The sequence below is a fragment of the Diadema antillarum genome, unplaced genomic scaffold (genome assembly GCF_040938485.1).
Source record: "Diadema antillarum isolate AM-2024a unplaced genomic scaffold, OU_Dant_1.0 scf00000114, whole genome shotgun sequence".
In the NCBI taxonomy this organism is placed as follows: Eukaryota; Metazoa; Echinodermata; class Echinoidea; order Diadematoida; family Diadematidae; genus Diadema; species Diadema antillarum.
Genome location: NW_027271003.1, coordinates 4,268,448 through 4,281,806, shown reverse-complemented (window position 1 = coordinate 4,281,806; position 13,359 = coordinate 4,268,448). Strand labels below are relative to the sequence as shown.

General features: G+C 43.2%; 1 long non-coding RNA gene across 1 annotated transcript; it reads left to right on the top strand.

Moving 5' to 3' along the window:
- The first annotated feature begins 701 nt into the window (after nt 1-701).
- LOC139719773 (uncharacterized) lies at nt 702-13,002 on the top strand. The gene is made up of 3 exons (XR_011710123.1): nt 702-831; nt 2,174-2,382; nt 10,881-13,002. It is a non-coding gene; the product is annotated as an uncharacterized lncRNA (long non-coding RNA).
- The last annotated feature ends 357 nt before the right edge of the window (nt 13,003-13,359 follow it).

Genomic DNA, 13,359 nt, shown 5'->3' with positions numbered 1-13,359 from the left:
GAAAAATGTGCAAATACGTGTGAAAATGTCCTTGTTCTATTGGTCAAGTATGCGAGGTATTTTTCTAACTTGAATTTTGTTTCTTTTTTTAGAAAGAGTTATATATATTTTCTGGTCAAATGACGAGACTAGGGAAAATAAATGAATACAATAAGCGCGATTCTCTTTACTTCATATTTGTGTTTAGTTTTCGGCTCGGTTGGCTGTCTGGTCCCCACGCTCTTGTTTCCCGCCTTAATTACGACATACAGGCCAATCTACAGCACGCCAATCTTCTGTCGCAGGTATTGGTCCTCTTATGATTATACTCATTAGCAGCATGTGGGAGAGAAGAACAAGCAAAGTACTGACTAGTTAAAAAAATACATTCCATTTATTTTGAGGTAAGTCTTCTAGTGAATGTGGGGATTCTTCTGTGATATCTGCCTGTCAATGGTAATAAGACGATAAAATCTCCATTACTAGCTGGTTAAAAAGGTTCCATAATCTTTTCTCAGTCAGAGCTGTAGGGGCTAGTATGGTTAGGTTAATCGAAATATAAATTCGCTCCTGTCATTGAGTGGTTGCAAACAAGACCTTAGTCCTTCGTTATTTTCAACCAGTTGTGATAAAGATGATTTTCTAATTTATGTTACAACGTGAAACCATGTGAATAATAACATAAAGGAGAAAGTGAAGGCGCGTAAATTCCTGTTTCATTCCAGATGGTAATGCATCACATGTTCCGTCAGTGGGGCTTGCACGGATTTCTTGAAAGAGCAGATGAAATCAAGGAGTTCTACTTACGACAAAGAGATGCTTTGGCAAGAGCAGCTGCCGATCACCTTACAGGTTTGTCATGTCATATCGTGATTTGAGTGTGTGTGTGTGTGTGTGTGTGTGTGTGTGTGTGTTGTTATATATATATCTATCTTTATGTGCCACGTTCGCACGTCCGACTCAGTCGACGGCGTGCCAACAGTCTTACCTCTCATATTCTGCTCAACAAACAAAGCCGCCAAAACCGATCGATAAATCGCCAATCCGCGGTACAATGAAATCGTTTTTCGCGCTTTTGTTCTTCTCACATACGGCTTGCATTCTATGTGGTGATTGACTATCAAGCGGTGTTCCCAACTAGATTTGCGTGTACATTCTAAGTTTCTGTCACAGTTTTATGTGCAAAAGTCATGCCTTCACAGTAATGTACAAACTGGTCATTCAAAAGAAAAACTGAAAATAGATTTGTCATACAATTTATTACGAAGCAAAGTTTCGCTTTCCTCTGAACTTTGCTCACTATTATGTCCACCTTAACAGAGATTTGTAGTAAGTTTTACACATTGGAAAACATAATTCTTTCTGAAAGCATTCCTACCTTTTTGTCCCAGAATAACGTGGCACACGGGGGGTTGCCACCATGGCACATAATTATATATATATATATATATATATATATGCGTGTGTTCAGTTCTTGAATGCTGATTACCAGTAGGGCCTAAGCCCTACATATACTTGACTCGCGTAGTCCATTTTCAAATACCACATTTAAACGACAATGGGAGCCACTACCTTTTTTTAAAGTGCATATTAATTATGGAGAAAACGTATATATATACAATGGTATATGTATATGCACTGTGCATATACATATAAACATAATTATACGCACTTACTGGAGTAACCTTTACAAGAGATCCAGTATTTTTACGGGTAAATGAATTGAGAGGTGTAAACGGAATTAATGGTGATCATAAAGTCATGCAAAAGCTTCATTTCCTTTAGATATGGTGATAAAGACACATGCTGTTTAAATCACAGCGCACTCCTTCATAACGAAATCCTCAAGATCAGCATTTTTCTCTCGTTATATCGAGATTTAGTAATAACCATCGAACAATACTGAATACGATGTAAACGTCAACCGTGCGTATATCGTATGATGATTACTGAATAGAACCTACTATACTATAAAAATCAATCTTAAATGCTACCCTATCTAATGAATTTCGTGGTTTTTTTTTATTTAAGAGAGAGCATTAAGTTGGTTTGTACTTTCTTTGAAAGTGCATATATGAAAAGTGATGGTCAAACATTGTTTGAGTTTGTTATTCCAAAGGCTCGTACACCCTCTACTTTCTCCAAGCAATATCCCAGCCTGTATCGTGTCGCTCCCGTCTAATTGTTTTTGTAGGCCTTGCAAAGTGGTCCGTACCTCGATGTGGGATGTTCATGTGGATTGAACTGTCTACCATCAAAGATACGGAGAAGTTTCTATCTGAAGCTGTCCTATCAAAGGGCGTGCTTTTAACTCCTGGAAACATCTTCCACATAGACCAATCAAAGTCCTCTTCCTTCATACGGGTTTCCTATTCAAGAGCTTCGGAGAGCGATCTGGCTGAGGTGACGAATTCTTCCATATCATTTCATGATACTTTAAGGTTGTATTTCCCATTTAGAAGCTAAATGGCAAGTATTCCTTATTTCTTTATCCAGATATTGCTACTGCAGACCCTGCAGACCTTGATAGACAAGTTGATGTAATTACACACTTATAATGTAGTTACCGCTACTTTCATTTAGTACAGATTTGACAGTCTGTAATTTCTGTTTATGTACATATTGATAATGTCTTGCAAAAGCCTAATAAGCAAAACTCTGGTATGAAGTTTTCCTTATGTAACTGGCAACATTTTGTTTTCCGGTCCCACGCTTTGGATATAAATTAGACATGATCTGGTATTCCTTTCAATTTAGTTGATACATAGCTTCCCCCCCCCCTCCGACTGTTCTGTGTTTTAAATTGAATGAAAAAAGGCGTCAGCAACGTAACATATATTATAATTATACATGTATATATATATATATATATATATATAGTGTAACGGTTTTATAACTATACATATATGATTAAGTATGGCGTTCAGTACTCTGTTGTGTTGTTGTTGTTATGTAAGCTAGGTAATTATGCTCTGTGTGTTTCTGTTGAGTAAGCGAGGTACACTGCCAGCTCAGCGTCTTCTCTGTCTCGTCTCTTCTCTTCTCTTCGCCTTAATTAGCTCGTCCATTGTCTCTTATGTTGTTCTTTGTCTCTCGCCTCGTCTCCCTCTCTCCCTCGCTTATGTTGTTCTTTGTTCTCGTCCAGTCCCTCTCTCTTCCCCTCTCCTATGTTGTTCTTTGTTTGTAATCCGGTCCTCCTCTCTTCCCCTCTCCTATGTTGTTCTTTGTTCCCCGTCTAGTCTCTCTCTCTCCTCTTCTCCCTTCTTGTTCTTTGTTTCTTGTTTACGCTGGTTCTGGTGTGTCTAATTTGACCGTCTGCTTTGTAAACGTGATTGACAGCTAGCCACACTGACGGTCACTGTCATGTCCACTATAAATAGGGCAGGGTTTCTCTTTGTTGGAGCACACACACTGATATTACATTGAGATTGGGATAAGATTACTCTGTTAGTGTCAGACTTCGGCAGATCACAAGAACGACAATGTTATACCGTGTACATGTATTGAATGTCATGTGGAGCAGGCGAGTGTATTGTCGCCTTAATAAAGTTATTGTGAACCGGAATCTCGAGTCTTAGTGCAGTCTGTCATGCTTCAACATCCACTCTACAGTCCGTGAGGCCCGCTACCAACCTCATCTATCACGGAATCTCACAGGAACAATACATGTCTTCTCACACTTCTCCGACCCAGTACTTCACACTCACAATCTCCTAATAACTATGCCACATACGACTATGTTCCGAAGAGAGACCGGCCGTGACACTGGTGGCAGCGGTGGGATGCTGTACTTCAACACGTGCCTGACTGCGTAATAACCATGGCTCCAAGACGAAAGAAAGCAGAGCTCGAGCAGGAAATACGCCGTCTCGAGCAGGAGTTGAAATACGCGACTCGGCGAGTTCACGACGCCCAGGAAAGCCAGGAGCAGAGCTCTCGCGATGACGTGCATGCCGATCTTGAGCGTGAGGAATCTGCCGTGCCAACGAAGCCCTCGGTCACCGTTAATCTGCCGCTTCAGGAAAACTTCAACGGACAAGGACGGCCGTGGGAGAGCTTCATTTCTTCATTTCGGAGTCTAGCTGAGGCTTGCAACTGGAGTGAACAGGAGCAACGGTTTCGCCTCCTTGCATGTCTTCGAGGGGATGCAGCTGATTTCGCGTTTCAACAGCTCGGTGACAATGTGATTAACGACTTCGACAACCTGGTCGATGCTCTCGAAAATAGATTCGGGGGAAGGAAATCGCCGTCTGCTTTCGTGTCGCAGCTGGAATCGCGTCGCCTTGGAGCGAGGGAGTCTATTGCGGAGTATGCAGCTGACATTCGTCGCCTCGCCACCTTTGGTTATCCTACAGCGGACGCCGCGACGCTTGATACGATAGCGACCAGGCATTTTCTCCGGGGTCTGGGGGACGCAAATATGTCCATGGCCATCGGGATGAAGGAGCCCCAAACACTCCAGGAGGCCCGCGATATTGCTGAGCGTTATCATCACCTACGCGAAGAAGCAGCTCGCAATAGTCATCGCAGTGGTGTTCGATCTGTCTCGACTGCGTCCGATTCGACATCGCTGTCGACGGAGCAGCTGGTCACCTTCGAGCGTCGGCTGATGGCGAACATTGATTCCAGAATCGCGGCTCTCTCAGAGGAAATTAAGCATCTTCGAGCTGACACAATGGACTCGCGGCCTGGTCAAGGACGTGGTCAACCACAGGGTCGACAGCCAACGTCACCACGATGCTATGAATGTCGCGAAGTCGGGCACATTGCTAGGAATTGCCCTCGTCGTCAGCACTACGAGCGCAGCAACATGGCAACCTACCGCCCTCCGCATGAATTCGTCCCTGCATGGCAATCGAGTCAGCTTAATGCCGTGCCGAACTGGATGCCGCGAACGTATCAACAGCCGTCATCGTCGTCGCAGGCGCAGCACCAGGCCCCTTCTCATCCGCCACCTCACGCGAGTGCGCCGGGAAACTAGCAGCGGGCGGGTTAGTCGACCAGAGCCCTGCCCTTGATCGTGAAGCGACACCGAGGATTATTCGAGTCAACGAATATGCTGGAATAACTGCCTATGTTAATGCCAAAGTAAGCGGTGCTGCTTGTAAACTACTGGTCGATTCGGGAGCGGCGGTGACGATTATTTCTAAGGATCTATACGAACAAATGCCTGCCGAACTCCGTCCCGAACTAAGTGTTCCGTCTCAAAACATTCAACTCGAAGCAGCGGATAATGGACTTCTAACTGTGCATGGAGTTATACCTGTAATTATAGTTATTGGAGACGACACTTTCAACTGGCATGCTTATGTTGCAGATGTGAGCGATAGTGGCCTACTTGGTTTCGACTTCTTACATCATTTCAACTGTACTTTTGAAGCGAGACGTGGACTTTGCATAAACAATCGTCTCCATCCAGTTGAGTTCACAAACGCTTTTGTACAGAGTGCTGTTTATGTTAAGACTGACGTTGTTATTCCTCCTCGCTCTGAGTTCATTGTTCCAGGAAAAGTTGATGGGGAACTTATCTGTGATTTTATGCCATTCGCTATCATCGAGCCTCCTTCTCACGAGACGACTGATCTTCATGTTGCCTCTTGTCTCGTGGATACAACGCAAAAGGACGCAGTCTTACCCGTGCGTGTAGTAAATGTGTCTCAGGAGGAAATCACTTTGCATGCGGGCACGCGAATAGCGACTTTGAACATTGTTGACGAATTATGTGAACCTGCAGAAAGGAGTGACGGGTGTGTTCGCCAAACTGTGAAGATAGATAGAGTAACGTGCACTTCACACTCATCAAATGACACAGATAACACATGGTCGCCGGATTTGAATCACTTGTATGAGCGTTCTTGCGCTGCCCTAGACTCTGGTGAAAAAGGGAAATTGTTTTCTTTGTTGGAGAGGCATAAATCTACCTTCGCCAGCTCGCCTACTGACCACGGCAGGACATCAATTGTTAAGCATACGATTGATACGGGAGATGCAACGCCCATAAAGCAACGCCCTCGTCGCCCTCCCCGTGCCTTCATCGACGAAGAGGAGAAAATTATCGAGAACCAGCTAAAAGGAGGCATTATCAGAGAATCTACGAGCCCGTGGTCGAGCCCGCTTGTCTATGTCAAGAAGCGTGACGGTTCGACAAGACCATGCGTGGACTATCGGAAACTGAATAATGTGACTAAAAAGGACGCATATCCTCTGCCTCGAATAGAGGACTGCCTCGATTGTTTGGGTGGTGCTAAGCTGTTCTCGACATTAGATCTCCAATCAGGATATTGGCAGATAGACATTAAGGAGGAGGACCGGGCAAAGACTGCATTTAGCACACGCAGCGGACATTATGAGTACGTAACAATGCCTTTCGGGTTATGCAATGCCCCGAGTACATTCGAGCGTGCAATGGAGCTGATCATGAAGGGGTTGCAGTGGCGAACATTGATTCTCTACCTGGACGATATTATTGTGATGAGTTCATCATTCGAGCAACACATCGAACGCTTAGGGGAAGTGTTTAGTCGACTTGGACAGGCAGGTCTCAAACTCAAGCCGAGTAAATGTCATCTGTTCAAATCTGAGGTCGCATATCTAGGACATGTGGTGAGCGCTTCTGGTATCAAGCCCGATCCCGAGAAAGTTGAAAGAGTGCGAAGCTGGCCCACTCCGACGTCAGTGAGCGAAGTACGTTCATTTCTCGGTTTGTGTTCGTACTACCGTCGTTTCATCCGAGGGTTTTCGACCATCGCTGCGCCTCTCAACAAGCTGTTAGAGAAGACAACGAGCTTTGCATGGAACGAACAGTGTCAGCATGCCTTTGAGGAGCTGAAACGCGTTCTCGTTAGCGACCAAGTCATGGCGTATCCCGACGACCACGGACTGTTTATTCTTGACACTGACGCTTCTTCGACTGGCATTGGTGCAGTATTGTCTCAGGTCCAATGGGATGATATCGCACAGCGGGAGGTGGAACGCCCGATCGCCTTCGCTAGCCGATCCCTGACCCGTGCTCAACGTCGGTACTGTACCACGAGACGAGAGTTGCTTGCCGTCGTCGCATTTGTACGCCAGTTCCGTCACTTTCTACTGGGACAATTTCTGATACGGACTGACCATTCTTCGCTGAGATGGATCATGGCTTTCCGTGAACCGACTGATCAAATGGCTCGCTGGATTGAAATCCTGTCTCAATTCGACTTCCGAATCGAGCATCGAAAAGGAGCTCGGCATAGCAACGCAGACGCTATGTCAAGATTGCCGTGTGATCCAGACTCGTGTACCTGCTATGACAAGAACACTATCTTGGACGAATTACCCTGTGGTGGATGCTCGACATGTCGGAAGCGACATCGCGAGTGGTCGATGTTTCTTGACGAGGACGACTTCGTTCCCTTGACTGCGAAAGCTGTACGACCACCACGTGACTCGAAAGAACAACCACGCTGCTCCACTGAATCCGGCGGACGTGTGAATAATTCGGACACTAACAATTATGGACTTGTATCTGGTCTTGTGACATTTGTGGTGATCGTTGCCCTACTCGTCATGGTCATCGTTTGCGGACAGTTGCAGTTGGATTTATTGATCACAATGTTTGATGTAATTGGAGTTTTCGCGAGTGTAGTTATCGGAATCTACTGTGTGTATTGTGTTGTGAGAACATTGCGATGGGAAAAGTGGACATTTCCCGTACGAGTGTTTCGTGTGAAGTCGATATTGCGGAATAAATTACGACATCGTGATCGCGCGGCCGACGTTGGTGAAGACGACGACCTGTCCTGTGCCTCAGACAAAGGTACCTCCGCTGGAAATTCTTCCGGGCAGCAGGGTGTCTTATTTAGTAACTTCAGCCGAGAGGAAATCAGCAAACTGCAACGAAACGACCCCGACGTCGGGCCCATCATTAGGTGGATGTCAGACTCAGACCAGAGACCTAATCGCGAACTAGTGCACAATAAAAGTCCCGCTACGCGTAACCTGTGGTTATCGTGGTCGCAACTGCAAATGGTTGACGGACTTTTGTACAAACGACATGACACTAACAATAAGCTAACGACCACGCTTCAATTGGTAGTCCCCCTCAAGCTTCGTGAATACGTGCTACATTTGAATCATGCCACAAAGCTTTCAGGACATCTCAAGATCAAAAAGACGCTCAGCAGAATGCAAAGAAGCTTCTACTGGCATGACATGAAAACCTCGGTTCGTTCATTTATAGCCAACTCTGTGACATGTGGACCGCGAAAGCAAGTCTTTCTGTGAACTATGACTTTTGCTTATTGTGATATCATACAAGTGTATATCTCCAGGGACAATGAACTCTGTTACAAATGGAGAACTGTAGATACTGTGTATATATATTTTTCTATGCTTTTAACCGTGCGTTTGTTTCGTTGATCTTCATCTGACATGCTTGATACTGGGGTTTTTTCTGTGCTTTTAATCGAGCATTATGGATCATACCTCATGGATTTACAACGCTGCTTTTAACTGAGCGTTCTGGAGCATATAACATGGATTGACAACACATTGTCTGAGTGCTTTTATCTACCTCATGACACGAGAGTTCTTTTTTTTTTCTAAGTTTCTTCGCTGCACTCATATACATATATTTCATGTCTCTTCGGCTTTCCTTTCCTATCATGAAATACTTTCTTTCGGTTTAGAGGTTTGTTTTAATTATGTTTTGCGTCGTGTCAAGCAGTATATAAGCGTCACGGAAATACAGTGTATAATGCTACGTGCCTTTTTTTTATTTCAATAGGCGACAGCCGTGTTTAATAACTGTTTTACTTGCTGCTAAAATTCATGCATCCGCCTGAAGTTTCAATTCGGTATTGTCGCAAGTATTCCACATAAAAGGTTGGCATTGGATATTACAGATTTCTGTTGTCACCGATTTAAAGCAACTGCTCGCTGTTTATTATGTACATTGTATAAGCGGCTGCTTGTTTTGTTGTTGTAAAGCTTTTTCATGTGTGGCCCTGGCTTTTCTCACTCCTTCTCACGCTGTTTTTAATCTTCTTAAGACACTCTTCTTCTTTCCTCCTGCTCATTATTTCGCTAATCCCTCTCCCTCTCTTTCGCCAGGTGTCTCTTTATTTGCACAGATAACCTCAGCTCTGTTGCAATAACAATGTGTACATAGGTCGTGAAGTTCATTGCCCTTGATTTTGTCGCGATCGATGGACCGCGTGATTTAAGTGTTTTATGGCAGTTCTGTTTCACTTTGTTTAATAATATACGACAGTTCCTTTAATAATGAAATGTCTTATACTGGAACTGTTCAGTTACACGTTGTTACATACATATCCTTTTGTGCTTCTTACTGAGGTCGATCTTGCCATCATGATCTTGCCGAGTTTGGTCTTGCCATTTTATATAAATTAATGTATGCTTTTTATGGTTGTTTTATGAAGAGTTTTTATGGAGACTGGACTTGTCTGCGGTTCATTTATGATTAATGACGTTGTTTAAAAGAGATTTGTACTGAGAGTAATGCGTTGTTTTTTTCTTCTCAGTCTTTCTGTCTTTTACATCTTCTCACGCCCTTTTCGTCTTCTCTATCTTCCATTCTTTCTTTTCTTCTCTACCTTCCGTCTTGCTATACGCATTTTGTGAACTTATACGGTACATGATACTGTGTTCATTGCTACTTCATGCGTTTCAATTGATCTTGATGATGTGTTTTTGCCCGCTCTAGCTCGGTTTATACAAAGTGTATATATTAGATTTATATCTTTCACCTTACTGTTCCTCATCGCTGAGGGCAGCGATTTTTCGTGGAAGGGGGATAGTGTAACGGTTTTATAACTATACATATATGATTAAGTATGGCGTTCAGTACTCTGTTGTGTTGTTGTTGTTATGTAAGCTAGGTAATTATGCTCTGTGTGTTTCTGTTGAGTAAGCGAGGTACACTGCCAGCTCAGCGTCTTCTCTGTCTCGTCTCTTCTCTTCTCTTCGCCTTAATTAGCTCGTCCATTGTCTCTTATGTTGTTCTTTGTCTCTCGCCTCGTCTCCCTCTCTCCCTCGCTTATGTTGTTCTTTGTTCTCGTCCAGTCCCTCTCTCTTCCCCTCTCCTATGTTGTTCTTTGTTTGTAATCCGGTCCTCCTCTCTTCCCCTCTCCTATGTTGTTCTTTGTTCCCCGTCTAGTCTCTCTCTCTCCTCTTCTCCCTTCTTGTTCTTTGTTTCTTGTTTACGCTGGTTCTGGTGTGTCTAATTTGACCGTCTGCTTTGTAAACGTGATTGACAGCTAGCCACACTGACGGTCACTGTCATGTCCACTATAAATAGGGCAGGGTTTCTCTTTGTTGGAGCACACACACTGATATTACATTGAGATTGGGATAAGATTACTCTGTTAGTGTCAGACTTCGGCAGATCACAAGAACGACAATGTTATACCGTGTACATGTATTGAATGTCATGTGGAGCAGGCGAGTGTATTGTCGCCTTAATAAAGTTATTGTGAACCGGAATCTCGAGTCTTAGTGCAGTCTGTCATGCTTCAACATCCACTCTACAGTCCGTGAGGCCCGCTACCAACCTCATCTATCACGGAATCTCACAGGAACAATACATGTCTTCTCACACTTCTCCGACCCAGTACTTCACACTCACAATCTCCTAATAACTATGCCACATACGACTATGTTCCGAAGAGAGACCGGCCGTGACAATATATATATATATATATATATATCACTGATCTATAAAGGTAGCTATGAACATCAAAGTCTACTATGACGCACAACATTCTTTATGTGATTTTTTTTTCTTTTGGGATGAAGCCAGTACTCAAAAGTCTCAACCGCAGATTATGTTGTAATCCATGTTTACGTATTCTAAGTATTAAAGGTTTAGTTACAATATATTTCTCGTTTTATTCTTGTTCCAGGGAATGAAACGACTAGGAGAGGCTGTGAGGGAATCATCATACACAGCGAATTTACAATAAGAAGAATAACTTTCATGATTTCATCATTTAGGTCTGAGAAAGATGAAATAAGTGCACAAATAAAAACAGGAAGAATGAACCAAATTACTTTTATAACTTTGATAAACAAATGTGTGGGTGCTTTTTTTTTACAATCAATACAGTGCGATGAAAATTGTTAAGAAAAAAAAAAACAACGCTGCGAAGATTATTCGAAGATTAATTTCTAACTCGGTGCGTGTAGCGTTATGATATAGTCCTGGAAACATCTTAACTAATTCTGTCGAGCTGAGTAACTGAAAACAAAATGCTGACGTGCTACACTTCGATAAAATTTATGATAAATATCTTCGTTGACAGTTTGTATAATTATGTAGCTTTCGATACCTTTCGACGCTTTTGAGAGGATAAGTTAGGTTTACTTGAAGAACAAAGAACAGCTACGCTTGCTTTTGGTTTCAAGGCGTTGCAAATATTCGCATGAGAGAAACAGTAATATATCAATTCCTTGTCAGTGTAGAATTATGAGATTACATGTTTCATGACATGAAGTAAAAGGAGAAGAGGTGAAAGAGAAAGGACAATAGGTCCTCGCAGGATTCAGTACTGATCTGATAACGGCAACCCGGAAGAAAGTACTGATAAAGCCGTTACCGAATTAATTCAGCCATTCGCAATGAGTGATTTACACATTGCAATACTGTAAAACACCATTCTACTATATAAAATCGGGGGTTGTGAAAATGGATCTGCTGACAGTCGTCATTTTGTGCATGTTATGCCATCAAGTACGACCTACATCGATTGTCGAGTTCATCGGGCATCCGAAGTCGATCACAGCTAAAGAAGATGACCAGGTATCATTTCAGTGCTCCGTAAGACTCAGTCAACCCTCAGAAACGATCCAGTCATTCTGGTCAAATGGATTTACTTTCTACCACAGTAATCAAGACAACTTTATTACTATTACTTCCTCTTATAACCTGACAACATTGGTATACACATCTCAGCTTTATCTTCTCAAAGCTACACGACATTCTAATAAGTACTACAAGTGTGTTATCTCTGTTCCTTATGCCCATGGATCGTTCACATCCCACCTCGCTGAACTCAAAGTTCTGTACTTTCTGAAACCACATGAGCTGGAATGTGATGGACCAAGCAAGACAGTTCGACGAGAATATGAGACAATTTCTATCCGATGTGAAGCCTCAAGGGCCAACCCACCAGTCAGAATTAATTGGTTTCTTTGTCCAAACGAAACTCTCGGCTTGCAGGCTGAAACGACATCGACATCGCTTCAAGAGACTCAGGCAATCATCAGCGACGTCATCACTGATCGACGTCTTCACAAGAAAATGATTTGTTGCGTAGCTAAAAGTCCCGCGTTTGCAGATCAAAATGTCCATTGCAGTATTGGCCCTTTTGAAATTCTTCACTCTCCTTCGGTAGAGATTACACCAAGCAATGAAACAATCATCTTGCCATTTGTTTCTGAGCGAACATTCCGTTGCATTGCGCATTCGTTTCCACCAGTGCTGTATTACTCATGGTCCTGCGATTCTTACCAAGGCATGTCGGGTTGTAACTCAAATTCTGAAAATATGACGCTCACTTTTGCAAATAGTGACTGGGAGACAGAAAGAACGATAGAAGTGAGTTGCAAAGCTCGAAACGAAATAGGAGAAGCTCGAGATACCACTGACATTAATTTGCTCGTAGAGCGCAATGCTTCAATGTACCACCGATGTTCAAGAGGATCTGTGAATCAACACAAATCATTGAGTGTTAACGACTCAGAATCTGAAGGGGGTCAGCTGAGAGTCTCTACGTATAATGGATTCGAACAGTTCACATGTCCCTTCAACAGAGAGTCAAATGAAACGCTAGGCGTCCGTTGGTATGTGAACGGCGAAAAGGTAAAACAGTTGGATTCAAGCGACACCAGAGACTTTAATTCCGGTTCCTGGCACATGATCATTCCTGGAAAAGGCCACAGGGGTATCATTACGTGTGAAGTTTTAACAATAACTCGTGCATACAAGATGTCTTGCGTACTTATCGATTCACCTAGTAGTTTGGATGACGGATTATCAGAGCAAACTGACAATCATACAGTATCGTTGCCTCAAGAGAGATCAGAAATAACAATGCACCCTACCAGCAATGTTAATCCTTTTACTGGAACTTTTGATACCCCTGATCCTACATTGAACGGTTTCAATTCAACAAAACTGAACTGGATCATGCTTGTGGCTGCTGTAGTTGGCTTTCTCCTTCTAGTATGTGCCATTATTGCTATTCTCTGCCTAAAAAAGCAGTTGAGTCGAACCACAACAAACAATACGACCGGGGTAAAAGCAGGGCATGGAGGGATGGTATATACAAAGGAGTCACAGGTGTCGGGATTAAACTTTCCAGAATCCCAAGCCCGCAGTGT